At 46.3% G+C, this 21,293-nt stretch overlaps 1 protein-coding gene across 1 annotated transcript in view; it reads right to left on the bottom strand.

Moving 5' to 3' along the window:
• Pi3K21B (phosphatidylinositol 3-kinase regulatory subunit alpha) overlaps positions 1-21,293 on the bottom strand; it is a 457,363-nt gene that overhangs the window by 163,695 nt on the left and 272,375 nt on the right. The window lies entirely within an intron of this gene.

Below are 21,293 nucleotides of genomic sequence, written 5' to 3'. Positions count from 1 at the left end.
CAAGCAGGTAGGCAGGCAGGCATGCAAGCAGGTAGGCAGGCAGGCATGCAAGCAGGTAGGCAGGCAGGCATGCAAGCAGGTAGGCAGGCAGGCATGCAAGCAGGTAGGCAGGCAGGCAGGCATGTAAGCAGGTAGGCAGGAAGGCATGCAAGCAGGTAGGCAGGCAGGCATGCAAGCAGGAAGGCAGGCAGGCAGGCATGTAAGCAGGTAGGCAGGAAGGCATGCAAGCAGGTAGGCAGGCAGGCAGGCATGTAAGCAGGTAGGCAGGCAGGCAGGCATGTAAGCAGGTAGGCAGGCAGGCATGCAAGCAGGTAGGCAGGAAGGCATGCAAGCAGGTAGGCAGGCAGGCATGCAAGCAGGTAGGCAGGAAGGCATGCAAACAGGTAGGCAGGCAGGCAGGCATGTAAGCAGGTAGGCAGGCAGGCAGGCAGGCATGTAAGCAGGTAGGCAGGCAGGCAGGCATGTAAGCAGGTAGGCAGGAAGGCATGCAAGAAGGTAGGCAGGAAGGCATGCAAGCAGGTAGGCAGGCAGGCATGCAAGCAGGAAGGCAGGCAGGCAGGCATGTAAGCAGGTAGGCAGGAAGGCAGGTAGGCAGGCATGTAAGCAGGTAGGCAGGAAGGCATGCAAGCAGGTAGGCAGGAAGGCATGCAAGCAGGTAGGCAGGAAGGCATGCAAGCAGGTAGGCAGGCAGGCAGGCATGTAAGCAGGTAGGCAGGAAGGCATGCAAGCAGGTAGGCAGGCAGGCATGTAAGCAGGTAGGTAGGCAGGCATGCAAGCAGGTAGGCAGGAAGGCATGCAAACAGGTAGGCAGGCAGGCAGGCATGTAAGCAGGTAGGCAGGAAGGCATGCAAGCAGGAAGGCAGGCAGGCAGGCATGTAAGCAGGTAGGCAGGAAGGCATGCAAGCAGGTAGGCAGGAAGGCATGTAAGCAGGAAGGCAGGCAGGCAGGCATGTAAGCAGGTAGGCAGGAAGGCATGCAAGCAGGTAGGCAGGAAGGCATGTAAGCAGGTAGGCAGGAAGGCATGCAAGCAGGTAGGTAGGCAGGAAGGCATGCAAGCAGGTAGGTAGGCAGGAAGGTATGCAAGCAGGTAGGCAGGAAGGCAAGGAGGAGAGGAAAAAAGAATGATATAGGGGAAACATGCAAGGAGGGCCTGAAGGAGGCTAGTAGAGGCAGAGAGAAAGGGGTTACATAGGGGGTGGAAGGTAGTCAGGAAAGGATGTAATGGGGAGGGAAAGGAGAGAGAGAGAGAGAGAGAGAGAGAGAGAGAGAGATTCTTACAGCGTCTACTGCAGAACAGATACGAGATACAGCAACTGAGACGTACATAGCATCTGCTCGACAGTAGAGGAACAAGTATGCTCACACTCTGAGTATGTTCCACTTTCTTGGATTGCCTGCACCTCCCCGTCTCACCTGCTACTTCTTGACAGAATAGAGAACAGAGCAAGACGACTTATTTATCAGCTGAAAGCCAGCTTGGATACATCTGTCATTTCAGCATGGCCTTCAACATAGGAGGTAAGTGAGTGTCCTTACCGTTATGTACAAAGCCAATGTTAATAAGGTACCACACTGGGCTCCACTTGGTGATCAGTGAGAAGACAGCTTCTACACAACAAGACGGGAAGCGAACAGCAACTACACTCTGGCTGTACACTTCTCGAGAACACCACTTCATCTGAGATCATTCATTCCTGGAATGACTCGAGTCTGGAACATGAAATGAAATCGCTCGCCTATAGACTGTTCCAACTTTATTCTCTTCCATATTTTTATGAATTATAACAACACAAAGGCTTTCAAATGAGATGAGGTAGTTAACAGGTTTTAACTTATAAATAAAGGTAGGAACTCGTATACTAATCTTGTAAAATCACTGAGTATATAAACAGAGAGAGAGAGAAAAGGGTTTATCTAGGCAGGTAGTGGTGGGGTGACAGAGTCTTCCGTAGTGACGCAATACCCTCCCCCTACCAACCAAACTAACACCCACTTCCCCTTCAGCACATTTGATGCCCCACTGGCCAATCACACCACAGCAGCAGGAAGTGCGGCCGCTGGCTGCCCAGGCAACACCACCTATAACCATCCCTTCCCTAGGTCCGTGTAACACACACACACACACACACACACACACACACACACACACACATATATATATATATATATATATTTCTATATATATAATATATATATATATATATATATATATATATATATATATATATATATATATATATATATATATATATATATATATATATATATATATATATATATGTCGTGCCGAATATGTAGAACTGGTCAATTAGGAAGAACTCATTTAAAATTAAGTCCTTTCTGAAATTTTCTCTTATACGTTTAAAGATATATTTTTTTCATTATGGTTGATGTAATAATTTTTAATTTTGCACCAAAAGAATCTTAGAAAACTTACCTAACCTTATTATAACAAGAGCAATTTATTTTAGCCTAACCCAACTAAATATATTTTAGATTTGTTTACAATAATTTAATACTAAACATACACAGTGAAATATATTTTTTTTCGTTAGGTTCAGAATGATTTTGGCGAAATTATTGCATACACAAATTTTTGCTTGTCCTATATGGAAAGATGAGCGTTGCTATTTAAGCCAAGATCGCAAGTTCAGCCTATTCGGCACGACATATATATATATATATATATATATATATATATATATATATATATATATATATATATATATATATATATATATATATATATATATATATATATATATATATTTCTATATATATAATATATATAATTTATATATATATATATATATATATATATATATATATATATATATATATATATTTATGCAATAAGATCACAGTAAACAGTTCCTTGATAATGTGAGTAGTCACGAAAGCGCTTGGAATTTCTCTATCCTTTCAGAGTGGTTGTTTTGCATATATATATTTATATACATATTTTTTCTCTCTCTCTCTCTCTCTCTCTCTCTCTCTATATATATATATATATATATATATATATATATATATATATATATATATATATATATATATATATATATATATAAAATGTCGTGTTAAATAGGTAAAACTGGTCAATTAGCAAGAACTTATTTAAAATTAAGTCCTTTCTAAAATTTTCTCTTATACGTTTAAAGATATATTTTTCATTTCTTTTAATGCAAAAATTAATAATTTTATACCAAAAGAACCTTAGAAAACTATTATAACAAGCGCAATTAATTTAGCCTAATCCAACTAAATATATTTTAGATAAGTTTGCAATAATTTAATAATAAACAAACACAATAAAATATATTTTTTTCGTTGGGTTCAGAATGATTTTTGTGAAATTATTGCATACACAAATTTTCGCTTGCCTTATTCGGCAAAAAGAGTGTTGCTATTTAAGCCAAAATCGCATTTTACCTATTCGGCACGACATTATATATAAAACACACACACATATATATCAAACAACAATATTGCGACTTGCCGGAGATCGAACATTACATATCCTTAGTCCACGACGCCTTAGTCCACTACGCCATCATTCTACAAACGTCAGGTGCCCAGTAACTACACTGGGCATGCCACTCCTGACGCCAGCACATTTGTGACTGTGGATAACTACAGGAACAAATTCCATTCTCCTTCCGTTTGGGATACCAGTCTCACGAGCAGTAGTACGCATATTAATGCATGCACGAAACGAGTGGCTTTAAAGCAAATAACAATACTGCGACTAGTCAGGGATCGAACCCGAGATATTTAACCAGCCTCCCGGGACGCTAGGTAAATTTTTCAACGCCTTGGTCCAGTACGCCACCATCAAGCTGGGTGAACTTATGCATGTCCTAATAGCTGGCACGACAAATTCGTGAGAAGAGTATGAGTCATCTACTGATACGTGTACAGTCTGTTGTAACTATCTCGAGTGTAATGAAAAGTGGTCATGTCGTTGTTAATAGTTACTCGTGCAATATAAGGGGTTTGTTCCTAGAACTATCACCGTATGTTCTACAAGATGGTGAAGTTCATCTTTTAGTCACAAATGTTACTTGCAGTAGTTTCCACCTCAAGACTAACACCAAGCTGGTGGATCTTGTACCCTATGGTATCCTTTTCTGGTTGAGGATGAGCTCCCATCCGATCACTGGGTTGGTGTTGTTTCCACAGTAGCGGGGGGAATGATGAGCACTCTTCCGAGAGTCTATCTATCCCACCAGTGAAAGAGAAACACCTATCACCTACAGGTTTTCCCAATGCAGTTGGACTACCGCAAGTAGCAACAGCTTCATCTAGAGAAAAGATGTGGCCTACAAACCTAATATTACATCATATACCAGGCCCATATATGCCAGCCCTTCACTTTGTGTAGGCTCACTATGTGCGATTTCACTTACATGCAGAGACCCTGTTTCTAACAGGAATTTGCTGAAAGCTCAAATTTGTTTTTATGGGGGAGGGCGGCAGGTGGTCACTGTGCACTTTTTTGCATGTCACTGCGTGAGGCATTGTGGGAGTGAACCTCTACATCATCAAAACAACAGATACGCTTTATTTACTGAAGTGTTCGCATCTCTGGATCTATGTAAGACATTCCCGGGTGCTTCCATTGCAGGTATCATTATGGCATCTCAGCATCTTACCAAATCACCTCCTAGCCCTGTCACTGATCCACAGAAGAACCGCAAGAGGTCTTCTCTAACAATGGCGATGAAGTTGGAGATTTTGAATCATGTATTCAATGTTAGCGAGTCAACTATTCGTTCCATTAAGAAGAATGCTGAAAGTTCTCTATGCCACTTAATGCTAAAGTAACCCATTGTTGGAGATGAAGAGAATGCTGGCAGTGTGGGTGAAGGGCCAGAACCAAAGGAAAATGCATCTCTGCTCATCCTGAATCAGAGTATGGCTCTGGAAATTTATCATCAGTCACTTTACACAAGAGAAAAGTGATGCACGGGAGCCCTTCATGGCAAGTAAAGGCTGGTTTGACAAATTCCTTGAGCATCAAAATCTGCACAACATTAAAGTGCAAAGAGATACTGCAGGTGCTGATCATCATCTTGCTGGAATATTTCCTGATGACTACCGTCCTAAGTTTTGTATGCAGATGAGACAGGTTTTTATAAGAAACGAGTCATTTAAGACATACATATCTAGGGAGGAAAAGGTTGCAGGTGGATTCAAAGCAGCGAAGGACAGGCTCAGTGTCCTACTGTGCAGTAATGCTGCACGAGATTTCAAGTGTAAACTGATGCTAGTGTACCATACCCTCAACCCACATGTATTGCAAGAACATGATGCCTGAACACTAGGCTACAAACAAGAAGGGATGGGTGACAGGCCAAGTTTTTATAGTTTGGTTCATACATCACTTCGTCATTAGACTTCCTTTAAAGTCTTGTTCATCCCTGACAATACCCCTGGACACCCTAAGCACTTTGAACATGTCAACCCAAATGCCAGCATATTGTTCGTTCCATCAAACACAACATCGTTGATCCAGCCTCTTGATGATAGAGCTATTTTAACATTCAAGACCTACTACTCAACAGTTCGTGAGTGTGGGAGTCCTATAACGCGAAGGATACAATAAAAGAACATTAAGGCTTCATGGACCGAAGTAAAGTTTTTACCTTGAATGGTGCTTGAAGCACATTTGGGAGGACTGTGGTAAGAATTTCAAGGGCTTCCCGAGATTGTCAACGAGTGTGAGAGAACTTGAGCTCAGACGAAAGGTGGGAGGTTTCTCAGACCCTCAAGAAGATATATTGGAGCTTATTAAATCCCATAACGAAGAATTAAGTGCTGATGATGTCACTGAGATTTCTACAGTTAAAAAAGAAGAGGAGGGGGAAGAGGATGAAGTGTGCCTTGATGTAAAGGATATGACTACGAAGAGGCTTGGGAATCATTTGTACACGATGAAAAGCTTTCCAAATTCGCCATGAACACTGACTCGCCTGGAAAGGAGTCTAAAGTTTAAATGTGGTGTGAGCAATGCCCTTAGTGCCTACATAATGCATACTCAGAAGCAATGAATGGCTAAGCAGTCTTCCATGTTGCAGATACTTAAGTCTCCACCCACATCCAGCCCCACTCTAGGTGAACATTCAACCTCTACACCCTTTCCACTGGTATTGTCTGAAGATGACAGCTACTTGCATGTGCCTTCTCTTGATGTTACCCTGCCTCCTACAAGAGATGTGGAATGTGACCTTGACCATTCTGCGCCATCCTCTCCTCATATCAAGTAATCCTTCAGCACAACCCTTGTGTGTCTGCTGGTCTTGGTGAGTACCAGTTCACATTTTTTCCTTACATGCCTTTCAAAGTCATTTTTTTTTATATTTGACTATTTGATGATTGTGTTGTAAACTCATATTTTTTGGTAAATATTAATGGAAAAGTGAAACTTGGTAGTCTTAGAATGAATGCTTATCTATTACATGTTATAATGGGGTTACTTTATGATTTTGTTTTATGCGACATTAGCCAGGAACAAATCTACTGCTTACAGACTTCTACATACTTGGTGCGCATTTGCCAAGGAACTTATCGCCAAGATGCTGGATGGCAAGGTTGTCGCTCTGTGCAATTCCTCATAGAATGCGCCACTGATTCTTGTGTTCGTCATTGACTTTCACCAACTCAATGCAAACATGATCCTAGACCGTTTTCCACTGCCTATTCTGAGTTTTGGACAATCGGTGACAGTTTTTCAGTACTCAACTTGTTACAGAGGTTTTAGTAAGTCGCTCTTCAAGAGGACAGCCAAGAGTTAACAGCCTTTTCCATCCGTACAGGTTATTATTACTTCCTCAGAATGGCATCTGGGTTAAGGTCAAGTCTCATTACATTTCTAAGTCAGTGGTATGACTCTAATGGTGTACTTAGATGTGATTGTCATGTCTCACAACATGAAGACATCTCTGAAGACTGGACGTGGTACTGAAGAAACTAGTTTATGCTAACCTAAAGATCAGGCTTTCTAGGTGTCAATTTCTGAAATCATAGATAATTTCTTGGTCACATAATCACTCCTAGAGGGGGTTATGACTGACCAAAGTAGCTGCCATCTGTAATTTCCCCAAGCCACAGACTGCAGAAGCCGTAAGATCGTTTGTTAGCTTTGCAGGATTCTACAAATCATTAATCAAAAAATTATCCTCTATCGCAGCTTCCTTGACAGACTTGTTCAAGAAAATGTGCCATTCAACTAGACCATCAGTCAAGAACGAGCAATCCAAACATTTAAATCAAAACTCACTTCTGTTACTAATTTTCAAAAATCTTTTTTGTCATAGTATTATTAAGTTCCTGACCAAGGAGGACAACAACTTACCAGTTAAGTCACCTGTACCAGTCAGTGACTTAGTAATAGACAACGATTTGCGGCACATAGTTGCCAGTATTAGTAGTGCTAGTCACATTGCTCATCAGTTATACCATGACGTGCCAAATGTCGCTCACCCAGGACAGGACCGCTCCTTGTAAACATTACCTCCTGAGGATGCAAGGAGACGTGTGTGTACTCGCCTAGTTGTGATTGCAGGGGTCGATTCAAAGCTCCTGGCCCTGCCTCTTCACTGATTTCTACTAGGTCCTCTCTCTCTCTCTGTTCCATGAGCTTTATCATACCTCGTCTTAAAACTATGTATGGATCCCGCCTCAATACGTCACTTTCTAGGCTATTCCACTTCATGACAACTCTCTGACTGAAGAAATACTTCCTAACATCCCTGTGGCTCATCTGAGTCTTCAACTTCCAAGTGTGACCCCTTGTTTCTGTGTCCCATCTCTGGAACATCCTGTCTTTGTCCACCTTGTCTATTCCACGCAGTATTTTATATGTTGTTATCATGTCTCCCCTGACCCTCCTGTCCTCCAGTGTCGTCAGGCCAATTTCCCTTAACCTTTCAACGTAGGACAATCCCCTTAGCTCTAGGACTAGTCTTGTTGCAAACCTTTGCACTTTGTGTGTGTGTGTGTGTGTGTGTGTGTGTGTGTGTGTGTGTGTGTGTGTGTGTGTGTGTGTGTGTGTGTGTGTGTGTGTGTGTGTGTGTGTGTGATCTTCCAACGGAGACAGTTCCAACAGGAACAATTGTTAACGACACAGTGAAGCCAGCTAGTGAAGACATCTCAGCGAAGGCCATCTCTACTAAGACCGTCGATAACGTCATGCACACCGCCAGTTGAGGTAAGGACATTATTCCTGAACAGCTGCGAGGGTCGCTAATAATTGTAATTTATAGTTAATTATTGTACACGGGGGTCTTCCCTATTATACTTATGATTGTGAGCTGTAAATTTCTCTCTCTCTCTCTCTCTCTCTCTCTCTCTCTCTCTCTCTCTCTCTCTCTCTCTCTCTCTCTCTCTCTCTCTCTCTCACACACACACACACACACACACACACACACACACTACACACAAATGGTAACTAACACATGCACACACACATGCACACAGGCCAAGTGTCTAATCGACATGTGCCTAGGACAAAATGGTAACTAACACACACACACAAGCGGTAGGGGTGGGTAATGCAAGAATGGTTGGGTAAGAGTAGGACGGGATAGGGAAGGGTAGGGTGGGACGGGATAGGGAAGGGTAGGGTGGGATGGGTACCGGATATACCTCTGATATATTTTCGATGAGTTTAGAATTTTTTTCTACTCCCAGAGCCCGGCCTTAGGCCAGGCTCCTCTGGTGCTTGTCTGGTCAACTTGGCTGCTGCTGCTGGCAGCCCGCTGGCCGCCATGACCACCACCAGGACTATACTCTACGAGCACCACTACTACAACTTTTAACTGACACCTCCACCACCATCAACACAACCTACAATCACCAAGACAACCTACCTACATCACAACAACGTACAACTACTACCATAATCTCCTCCGTACCACCACAACTACACTCCCACATCTCCATGCAATCACTACCCCGTGCCACAGGGCAGGAGCGAGCATACGAATGCTGTACCTGTCAGCTACCTGGCACAGAACAATACACGGTCATGTCTTGGGCTTCAATGAGAGGTAAAATGTAGCGTTTATCACCACCACCACTACCACCACTACCACTACCACCACTACCACTACCACCACTACCACTACCACCACTACCACCCTGGTCAGGTAAGCCTGAAGTCACCAACATCCTGGCCAGGTGAGCCTGGAGTCACCACTACCTTGTTCAGGTTCAGGTGACCCTGGAGCTACCACCATGGTGCCGACCAGGTGAGTTTACAGTGCTAGTCACGGCATTATGCCGCCCCTCCCACACACACGTACCAAAACACAAACACATACAATGAAAGATTATAATATATATATTTGTACACTTACTGAGGTTTTAATACTTGGTCTGCGTCCTTTACGCTTAATCATGCCTTGTAGGAAGACTCACATAAATTCTTGAGGGTTTGAGGTACATTATTCCATGCCTCATGTAGAGCAGCCTCCGGCTGCAGAGTGGAACTGATATCCTTGCCCAGTAAACTTCATTTCACTATTGACCAGAGGTTCTCAATTGGGTTTTTGTCTGGGGAATTGCTTGACCAGTCATTAAAGAACCTCACTTCCTTAAGCCAATGAACTACAGATTTGGCGGTCTGACATGGTGCACCGTCCTGCATAAAAACCGTAGCCCCACACTTGTCGAATGCCTCAGGTAAACTGTCACACACTAACTCCAGGTAATTATACTGGTTTTTGGGAAGCACAAAGAGTTCACCAATACTCTGAGCAGTGAAACACCCCCAAACCATGAGCGAGTCTGGGTGTTTGGTGGTCCCACAGGTGTAGCGTGGATCTAGAGGGTCACTATCTCTGGGTTGATACACACGTCTCCCATGGTTACACGTGACCGTGAAGGTTGCTTCATCACTCCAAAGTACTTCAGACCACTATTGAGGATTTCTTTGCATAATCCAGCCTATGTTTCTTCTGTGGCTTGGAGAGGATTGATTTCTTAACCCGGCAGTGACTTCTGTAGCCCAGTTCTGACACGTGTCTGTTAACAGTTCTTACAAACACCTCTAAGAGAAGATTTGGGTTCTTTTCTTTCAATTCTCTAGCAGTTATCTTAGGTGTACTCTCTAACTGCTTCTCTAACACAGTTAAGGTACAAACAGATGTCTTCTTCCAGGGGCCAGGCCAAGGTGTGGCAGATAATAACTCGACACTGCCACCAACCCTGAAATGCTGCACCCAGTTCCTCACTGAATGCTCACACACACCAACATTCTCCACTATTTCTTTTGTCTGGTGCCCAGTTTTGTGAAGCCCCATAATTTAAGCTATAGTTTCAAGTGTTAAAGACTTCCTTTTACCCATAATCAAACATGTTTAACTTTAAAAACCAAAAGGAACACTGGACAAAAGATGGGGCAGATGAGAAACAAAAGTGCAACATTTCCTCTCACCACGGCAGCCACGTGAGTACTGAGGAGTCACTGTGGAGTGTGGCGGCAGGCCAACACATCATGCTAACGGCTGCTACCCGGCATAATGCACTGCGAAAAAAGACCCCCTTTATGGTAGGCCGTGATTAGCAATGTAGATCTAGGTGAAATACCAATTTTCATCTTGTCGGTAATGTATACCATTCTTGTACAACTTGTCAGACACTGCAACATCATGGAATCTTGGTTCAGAAAACATCTACATGACCTTCTTCAAGGCTACTACAATTACAACTTATCCATCCCTCTGGGTATGACCTACTTGCACTGGGGAATCCCGCTTACCAGTGACTATGCCCTTGTCTGCTACCTGTCTCACTCCACCTGACGTTAGCATATAAGCACCAGCTTCCTTGCCTTTGCTCCAGAATCTTCATGACTGCAGTGCTTTCACACCAACTCCAAGGCTGAGGGACTGATTACCTCATCTTTTCTATATAGTTCTACTGTCTTCAAATTATGTCCTAGAATCTGTATTGATGAAGCCACTGGATGGCAAAACGTCTACAATAAACATACCCAGATGTTGCATATATGTCTCAGTGTTTATCTTGTCAGTATTGTACACCATTCTTGTACAACTTTATTTTGAATATTGTCTTTTAAACATATCCCTGGGGTATCCTGTCAATATCTGCTGTTTTCAACCCTAGTACTACAGCCTGATTGTTTCACACAAACACCCATACCTCTATAATCTATCAGTTTAAAGTCCTTGAGAAGTCATCAATGACCCCCTCAATCGAATTGGCTAATGTAACCACTCCAGCCCCAGAGAGATGAACCCCATCCCTTGCATACACATTACGTTTGCCACAGAATTTGTCCCAGTTATCAATGAATTGGATTGCAAGTTCCTTGCAGTACCTGTCTAGCTAGCAATTTATACCAAATGTCCTACACATCCAATCACTGCCCACTTCCCTTTTAGGCAAGATGCTACATACAATTGCAATCCCTCTCTTAGACCTGACTACATCTATGGCTGACCTGTACTTATCCAGCAGCTCCTGTCTCCTGCCCTTCCCAATGTCCTTTCCACCAGCACTAAGACAGATAATAGGTTTGTTCCCATTACCTGACATATCCAACCTGCTATGTCACACCAGCTCCTGGGAGGCACACTCTCTGTCTGACCTTCCTATCTTTGTTACAAAAAGTATAGTCCATATATCTTACCTGAGAGTCTCCCACAATCAGAATATTCTTGCCTTGATTAGCAGGGGAGTCAGAGGTACCTTTAACCTTACTAACCACTGAAGTGCACTCGTCCTGGAGAACAAAGAATCGATTTCCTACTTTCAATCTTCTCTATTATACTTCCTTATCATCCTTCTTCTTGAATTGTGAACCACTTGCCACTTAAAGCGTCTGCCACTCTCCAACTCACTGCTGGTAACCTTTTCCTCCTCACCAGCTCCAACCACCTCACACTCACTCCCAGACCCATCTAGGCAAAGCTTCAGCCTCCTATTTCCCTCCTGAAGAAGTAGAACCTCCTTCTTCAACACTTTAACCTGAGATTCTACAGCACTACAGCAAGCCATGATCCTCGGTAACACCCTATGCTAATTCCCAGATGGCTTAGGACAGGAACGCCTCAAGGGGTATCCCAAAATGATTGTTTTCGATTTTTTGTTTAATTACTGACTGTAGCGGAGGAGACAGACACACGACAATATATACATGGAAGGTACTCGAGGGCCTGGTCCCCAACCTGCCATTACAATACAAGAGTGGGAGATATTGGAGAGAATAGACAATAAACCCAGTGAAAAGCAGGGAAGACATAGGCACAGAGAACACTGTATCAACATCCGCTGTCCCAGAGTACTAAACATCTTACCAGAGGACATAAACTCAGCTGGGACAAGCGCTGAAGAGGAAACCGGACAGGTACCTCCTCCAAATACTCAGCCTCCACTCTCCTGAACTCCATTAATACATGAGTTACCTGGAGGCTACCTGGAGGTTATTCCGGGGATCAACGCCCCCGCGGCCCGATCCATGACCAGGCCTCCCGATGGATCAGGGCCTGATCAACTAGGCTGTTACTGCTGGCCGCACGCAGTCCAACGTACGAGCCACAGCCCGGCTGATCCGGTACTGACTTTAGGTATCTGTCCAGCTCTCTCTTGAAGGCAGCCAGGGGCTTATTGGCAATTCCACTAATGCTTGATGGGAGGCTGTTGAACAGTTTTGGGCCCCGGACACTTGTGGTGTTTTCCCTTAGTATACCAATGGTGCCCCTACTTTATATTGGGGCATTTTGCATCGCCTGCCCAGTTTTTACTTTCGTAGGGAGTGATTTCTGTGAGCAGATTTGGGACCATTCCTTCCAAGATTTTCCAAGTGTAGATTATGATATATCTCTCCCTCCTGCATTCCAACGAGTACAAGTCAAGTGCTTCCAAGCATTCCCAGTAGTTAAGGTGCTTGACAGAACTTATACATGCAGTAAAGGATCTCTGTACACTCTCTAGATCTGCGATTTCACCTGCTTTGAATGGAGATGTTAATGTACAGCAGTATTCCAGCCTAAAGAGAACAAGTGATTTGAAAAGGATCATCATGGGCTTGGCATCTCTCGTTTTGAAAGTTCTCATTATCCATCCTATCATTTTCTTTGCACGTGCGATCGTGGCACTGTTGTGATCCTTGAGAGTGAGATCCTCAGACATTACTACTCCCAGCTCCCTTACATTATTTTTCCGATCTATTGTATGGCCGGAGTCAGTAGTATACTCTGTTCTAGTTATTATCTCCTCCAGTTTTCCATAACGGAGTAGTTGGAATTTGTCCTCATTGAACATCATATTGTTTACCGTTGCCCACTGGAAAACTTTGTTTATATCTTCTTGGAGGTTAACCGTGTCCTCAGCAGATGACAGCCTCATGCAGATCCTAGTATCATCCGCATAGGATGATACGGTGCTGTGGTGTATATCTCTGTCTATGTCTGATATGAGGATAAGGAATAAGATGGGGGCGAGTACTGTGCCTTGTGGAACAGAGCTCTTCACTATGGCAGCCTCCGATTTAACTCTGTTGACCACTACTCTTTGTGTTCGATTTGTTAGGAAGTTGAAGATTCATCTCCCCTCTTTCCCAGTTATTCCTTTAGCACATATTTTATGGGCTATTACGCCATGATCGCATTTGTCAAATGCTTTTGCAAAGTCTGTGTATATTACATCTGCATTCTGATTTTCTTCCAGTGCATCCAAGGCCATGTCATAGTGATCCAGTAGTTGTGAGAGGCAGGAGCGACCTGCCCTGAACCCATGTTGCCCTGGATTGTGCAGATTTTGGGAATCCAGGTGATTTGCAATCCTGCTTCTTAGCAATCTTTCAAAGATTTTTATGATGTGGGATGTCAGAGCTATTGGTCTATAGTTCTTAGCTAATGCTTTGCTGCCACCTTTATGGAGTGGGGCTATATCTGTTGTTTTAAGTGACTGTGGAATTTCACCCATGTCCAAGCTCCTCCTCCATAGTGTACTTAGGGCATACGAGAGGGGTTTCTTGCAGTTCTTAATGAAAACAGAGTTACACAAATCTGGGCCTGGGGCTGAGTGCATAGGCATGTTGTCAATGGCTTTTTCGAAATCTATCGGAGTTAGGGTAATGTCGGAAATCTGGCATACATTTATGGAGTTTTGAGGCTCATTCATGAAGAACTCATTTGGGTCGTCGATCCTCAGACCGATTAGTGGTTCACTAAACACAGAGTCGTACTGGGATTTCAATATTTCACTCATTTCCTTGTTGTCATCTGTGTAAGTCCCATCCTGTATGAGTAAGGGCCTGATACTAGATGTGGTATTTGCCTTGTTTTTGGCATATGAAAAGAAATATTTTGAATTTCTTTCAATTTCACTAATAGCTTTAAGCTCCTCCTGCCTCTCCTGGTTCCTGTAAGAGTCATTTAACTTAAGTTCGATAGTTTCCACTTCCCTGGTCAGCACCTCCTTTCGTGTATCAGATATTCTAGCACTCCTGAGGAGCTCAGTGACTCTTCGTCGTCTTCTGTAGAGGGAGCGTCTTTCTCTCTCCAGTTTACTCCTGCTCTTCTTCTTTCTTAGGGGAATATGCCTAGAACATGCTTCGGCTGCCAGGAAGTTGATCCTTTCAAGGCACTGGTTTGGATCCATGTCATTTAAGACATCTTCCCAACATGTTTCGTTTAGGACATGGTTTACCTGGTCCCAGTTGATGTTCTTGTTGTTGAAGTTGTATTTTGTGAAGACACCTTCACAGGTACATGCATTCTGCTGATCAGGACCCCTATGCATGTACGTCTGGACTTTGATTAGGTTGTGATCGGAATTAGTTGTTTTTGATATTCTTATGTCTCTCATCAGGTCCTCATTATTTGTGAAGATAAGGTCAAGTGTGTTTTCTAGTCTTGTTGGCTCCACTATCTGCTGGCTTAAGGTGTGTTTTTCGCAGAGACTTAGTAGCTCATGTGTGTGTGACCTTTCATCTGCGCTACCTCCGGGAATTGTTTCAGCTATAACATTATTTGCTACATTCTTCCATTTTGTATGCCTTAGGTTGAAATCACCAAGCAGTAAGATGTTTGGGGATGGAGCTTGAAGGTTTTCCAGACAGTAATCAATTTTCAGTAGCTGTTCCTTGAACTGTTGTGAGGTTGCATCTGGTGGCTTGTATACAACCACAATGACTAGGTTTTGGTTCTCGATCTTTACTGATAGAACTTCAACTACCTCATTTGTGGTGTTCAGCAACTCCATGCAGATAAGGGACTCTTTGACATACAGGCCAACCCCCCCTTGTTGCCTGTTTTTTCTGTCGCATCTAAAAAGGTGCTCTTATTTCTTTCTATTCTACTGAAGAGGGCCTCACCTGGAGGTCGAAATACACACAGTGCCCCTTCTTCCTCGTTTTAATCTCATGTGAGACTTCTTCTCATTGTCCAGTACACTATATATATATATATATATATATATATATATATATATATATATATATATATATATATATATATATATAATGATCGATTATATATATATATATATATATATATATATATATATATATATATATATATATATATATATATATATATATATATATAAATATATATATGAGATGAAAAGCTGTAAGCCTTCTCTCCCTGAAAGCTGGCTGCCTTGGATCGAAGTCTAGCACAAGCTGGACTCCAAAGTATTGGTCCAGTGTGGGTAGATTGGTAAAGCACTGCGTACCTTGTTCCAAGGCTCGTAGGTCCGAGTCTCCTTCAGCCAGAGATCAGTGTTTGTGTATATTTCGCCTGCTCTTGCGAATTCCTTGCATATATATATATATATATATATATATATATATATATATATATATATATATATATATATATATATATATATATATATATATATATATGTCGTGCCGAATATGTAAAACTGGTCAACTAGCAAGAACTCATTTAAAATTAAGCCCTTTCTAAAATTTTCTCTTATACGTTTAAAGATATATTTTTTTCATTAATGTTAATGTAAAAAATTATAATTTTGCACCAAAAGGAACTTAGAAAACTCACCTAACCTTATTACAACAAGAACAATTTATTTTAGCCTAACCCAACTAAATACATTTTAGATTTGTTTACAATAATTTAATACTAAACAAACACAGTGATATATATTTTTTTCGTTAGGTTCAGAATGATTTTGGCGAAATTATTGCATACACAAATTTTCACTTGCCCTATATGGCAAGATGAGCGTTGCTATTTAAGCCAAGATCGCAAGTTCTGCCTATTCGGCACGACATATATATATATATATATATATATATATATATATATATATATATATATATATATATATATATATATATATATATATATATATATATATGCAAAACAACCACTCTGAAAGAATAGAGAAATTCCAAGCGCTTTCGTGACTACTTATTGCATATATATATATATATATATATATATATATATATATATATATATATATATATATATATATATATATATATATATATATATATCATGATCGTGTAACAAAGTGTACTGGATAGAGGTGTACCACCTCTATAACTGGACTGGGGACCCTCATCCTCAGAGAAGACAATTAACGTACCTCAGGGAAAACTCAAGGTTCTCCCCGGAGCTGTTTGAATATTTTCTTCTCGTATATAGGTAGTACATAGGTAGTATATAGGTAGTACGGACTTTGATGCAGTGTGTGTAGGTTCATACCCTACTGTGGACCGAGAGTTCATGTTTATATACATATATATAATATTTCCTGTCTAATTTAAAAGGCCTCGGGAACGATGATTCCCAGACTCATGAACAAGTATTTAGGTTATTTATCCTGACTGCTTCCTAGTGGACGCTTAGAAAAAAAGTTTCATCAATATTTAATCCAGATCAATAGCCGCTATTGTTTTTTAATTACCATCATAAAGTTTAAGAACACCAGAACACTTCCGAGGTTAATGTGTGGGCCTGGGGTGGGGGATGGGTGAGGGCAGGGGTGGGGGGTGGGTGAGGGCAGGGGTGGGGGGTGGGTGAGGGCAGGGGTGGGGGGTGGGTGAGGGCAGGGGTGGGGGGTGGGTGAGGGCAGGGGTGGGGGGTGGGTGAGGGCAGGGGTGGGGGATGGGTGAGGGCAGGGGTGGGGGGTGGGTGAGGGCAGGGGTGGGGGATGGGTGAGGGCAGGGGTGGGGGGTGGGGGAGGGCAGGGGTGGGGGGTGGGTGAGGGCAGGGGGGGGGGATGGGTGAGGGCAGGGGTGGGGGATGGGTGAGGGCAGGGGTGGGGGATGGGTGAGGGCAGGGGTGGGGGGTGGCTGAGGGCAGGGGTGGGGGATGGGTGAGGGCAGGGGTGGGGGATGGGTTAGGGATTGGGGTGAGGGATGGGTTATGGACTTGGGTGGGTATGGGTGATGGACTAGGGTGGGGGATGGATGAGTGCCTGGGGTAGGGAATGGGTGAGGGACTGGGGAAGAGATGGGTCGTTGGTGCGTGGGTCATCGGGTCTACTCAACACAGCCAAAACTTTTGGCTCCCAGGTCTGGAATGGAATATTTCATGTTTTCACCTGGTATACCAAGCCTAAGTCCATCTTACAACCTGACTTACCTACCAGGTGGTGCATCTCAGCCACCAGCTGTACTTCTTTTCGCTCTTCCCCCCCCACACCCACCCCCTCTCCTCATCAGTGGTCAGACCTACTTGCGACTGGTTTCGAGAGTTCTCTGGCAGCTGGGTCCGAGGCAAGAATGTATTCTAATGTAAACAAGACTCTGTGAAGCTGAACCCAGCCCAGTGCCAACTGGGGTCACCAGCCTCACTGGTTCACCCAGCCCAGTGCCAACTGGGGTCACCAGCCTCACTGGTTCACCCAGCCCAGTGCCAACTGGGGTCACCAGCCTCGCTGGTTCACCCAGCCCAGTGCCAACTGGGGTCACCAGCCTCACTGGTTCACCCAGCCCAGTGCCAACTGGGGTCACCAGCCTCACTGGTTCACCCAGCCCAGTGCCAACTGGGGTCACCAGCCTCGCTGCTTCACCCAGCCCAGTGCCAACTGGGGTCACCAGCCTCACTGGTTCACCCAGCCCAGTGCCAACTGGGGTCACCAGCCTCACTGGTTCACCCAGCCCAGTGCCAACTGGGGTCACCAGCCTCACTGGTTCACCCAGCCCAGTGCCAACTGGGGTCACCAGCCTCGCTGCTTCACCCAGCCCAGTGCCAACTGGGGTCACCAGCCTCACTGCTTCACCCAGCCCAGTGCCAACTGGGGTCACCAGCCTCGCTGCTTCACCCAGCCCAGTGCCAACTGGGGTCACCAGCCTCACTGGTTCACCCAGCCCAGTGCCAACTGGGGTCACCAGCCTCGCTGCTTCACCCAGCCCAGTGCCAACTGGGGTCACCAGCCTCGCTGCTTCACCCAGCCCAGTGCCAACTGGGGTCACCAGCCTCGCTGGTTCACCCAGCCCAGTGCCAACTGGGGTCACCAGCCTCACTGGTTCACCCAGCCCAGTGCCAACTGGGGTCACCAGCCTCACTGCTTCACCCAGCCCAGTGCCAACTGGGGTCACCAGCCTCGCTGCTTCACCCAGCCCAGTGCCAACTGGGGTCACCAGCCTCGCTGGTTCACCCAGCCCAGTGCCAACTGGGGTCACCAGCCTCACTGCTTCACCCAGCCCAGTGCCAACTGGGGTCACCAGCCTCGCTGCTTCACCCAGCCCAGTGCCAACTGGGGTCACCAGCCTCACTGGTTCACCCAGCCCAGTGCCAACTGGGGTCACCAGCCTCGCTGCTTCACCCAGCCCAGTGCCAACTGGGGTCACCAGCCTCGCTGGTTCACCCAGCCCAGTGCCAACTGGGGTCACCAGCCTCACTGGTTCACCCAGCCCAGTGCCAACTGGGGTCACCAGCCTCGCTGCTTCACCCAGCCCAGTGCCAACTGGGGTCACCAGCCTCACTGGTTCACCCAGCCCAGTGCCAACTGGGGTCACCAGCCTCGCTGCTTCACCCAGCCCAGTGCCAACTGGGGTCACCAGGCTCGCTGGTTCACCCAGCCCAGTGCCAACTGGGGTCACCAGCCTCGCTGGTTCACCCAGCCCAGTGCCAACTGGGGTCACCAGCCTCGCTGCTTCACCCAGCCCAGTGCCAACTGGGGTCACCAGCCTCGCTGCTTCACCCAGCCCAGTGCCAACTGGGGTCACCAGGCTCGCTGGTTCACCCAGCCCAGTGCCAACTGGGGTCACCAGCCTCGCTGGTTCACCCAGCCCAGTGCCAACTGGGGTCACCAGCCTCGCTGCTTCACCCAGCCCAGTGCCAACTGGGGTCACCAGCCTCGCTGGTTCACCCAGCCCAGTGCCAACTGGGGTCACCAGCCTCGCTGGTTCACCCAGCCCAGTGCCAACTGGGGTCACCAGCCTCGCTGCTTCACCCAGCCCAGTGCCAACTGGGGTCACCAGCCTCGCTGGTTCACCCAGCCCAGTGCCAACTGGGGTCACCAGCCTCGCTGCTTCACCCAGCCCAGTGCCAACTGGGGTCACCAGCCTCACTGGTTCACCCAGCCCAGTGCCAACTGGGGTCACCAGCCTCGCTGCTTCACCCAGCCCAGTGCCAACTGGGGTCACCAGCCTCGCTGGTTCACCCAGCCCAGTGCCAACTGGGGTCACCAGCCTCGCTGGTTCACCCAGCCCAGTGCCAACTGGGGTCACCAGCCTCGCTGCTTCACCCAGCCCAGTGCCAACTGGGGTCACCAGCCTCACTGGTTCACCCAGCCCAGTGCCAACTGGGGTCACCAGCCTCACTGGTTCACCCAGCCCAGTGCCAACTGGGGTCACCAGCCTCGCTGGTTCACCCAGCCCAGTGCCAACTGGGGTCACCAGCCTCACTGGTTCACCCAGCCCAGTGCCAACTGGGGTCACCAGCCTCACTGGTTCACCCAGCCCAGTACCAACTGGGGTCACCAGCCTCGCTGGTTCACCCAGCCCAGTGCCAACTGGGGTCACCAGCCTCGCTGCTTCACCCAGCCCAGTGCCAACTGGGGTCACCAGCCTCACTGGTTCACCCAGCCCAGTGCCAACTGGGGTCACCAGCCTCGCTGGTTCACCCAGCCCAGTGCCAACTGGGGTCACCAGCCTCGCTGGTTCACCCAGCCTAGTGCCAACTGGGGTCACCAGCCTCCCTGCTTCACCCAGCCCAGTGCCAACTGGGGTCACCAGCCTCGCTGGTTCACCTAGCCCAGTGCCAACTGGGGTCACCAGGCTCGCTGCTTCACCTAGCCCAGTGCCAACTGGGGTCACCAGCCTCGCTGGTTCACCCAGCCCAGTGCCAACTGGGGTCACCAGCCTCGCTGCTTCACCCAGCCCAGTGCCAACTGGGGTCACCAGCCTCGCTGCTTCACCCAGCCCAGTGCCAACTGGGGTCACCAGGCTCGCTGCTTCACCCAGCCCAGTGCCAACTGGGGTCACCAGCCTCGCTGGTTCACCCAGCCCAGTGCCAACTGGGGTCACCAGCCTCGCTGCTTCACCCAGCCCAGTGCCAACTGGGGTCACCAGCGTCGCTGCTTCACCCAGCCCAGTGCCAACTGGGGTCACCAGCTTCGCTGCTTCACCCAGCCCAGTGCCAACTGGGGTCACCAGCCTCGCTGCTTCACCCAGCCCAGTGCCAACTGGGGTCACCAGCCTCGCTGCTTCACCCAGCCCAGTGCCAACTGGGGTCACCAGGCTCGCTGGTTCACCCAGCCCAGTGCCAACTGGGGTCACCAGCCTTGCTGCTTCACCCAGTCCAGTGCCAGCTGGGGTCACCAGACTCGCTGCTTCACCCTGCCCAGTGAAAGCTGGGGTCACTTATCTACCTACCTGGAGGGCATTTCGGGGATCAACGCCCCCGCGGCCCGGTCCACGACCAGGCTGTTACTACTGGCCGCACGCAGTCCAACATACGAACCACGGCCGGCACCGACTATAGGTATATGTCCAGCTCACTCTCGAAGACAATCAGGGGTCTATTGGTAATTCCCCTTATGACTGGTGGGAGGCTGTTGAACAGTCTTGGGCCCCGGACACTTATTGTGTTTTCTCTTAGTGTGCCAGTGGCGCCCCTACTTTTCACTGGGAGTATGTTGCATCGCCTGCCAAGTCTTTTGCTTTCGTAGGGAGTGATTTCTGTGTGCAGATTAGGAACCAGTCCCTCCAGAATCTTCCAGGTATAGATTATGATATATATCTCTCGCCTGCGCTCCAGTGAGTACAAGTCAAGTGCTTCCAGGTGTTCCAAGCAGTTAAGATGTTTGATGGAACTTATATGTGCAGTAAAGGT

The sequence above is a fragment of the Cherax quadricarinatus genome, chromosome 8 (genome assembly GCF_038502225.1).
Source record: "Cherax quadricarinatus isolate ZL_2023a chromosome 8, ASM3850222v1, whole genome shotgun sequence".
Classification (NCBI taxonomy): Eukaryota; Metazoa; Arthropoda; class Malacostraca; order Decapoda; family Parastacidae; genus Cherax; species Cherax quadricarinatus.
This window is presented reverse-complemented; position numbering and strand designations above follow the sequence as displayed.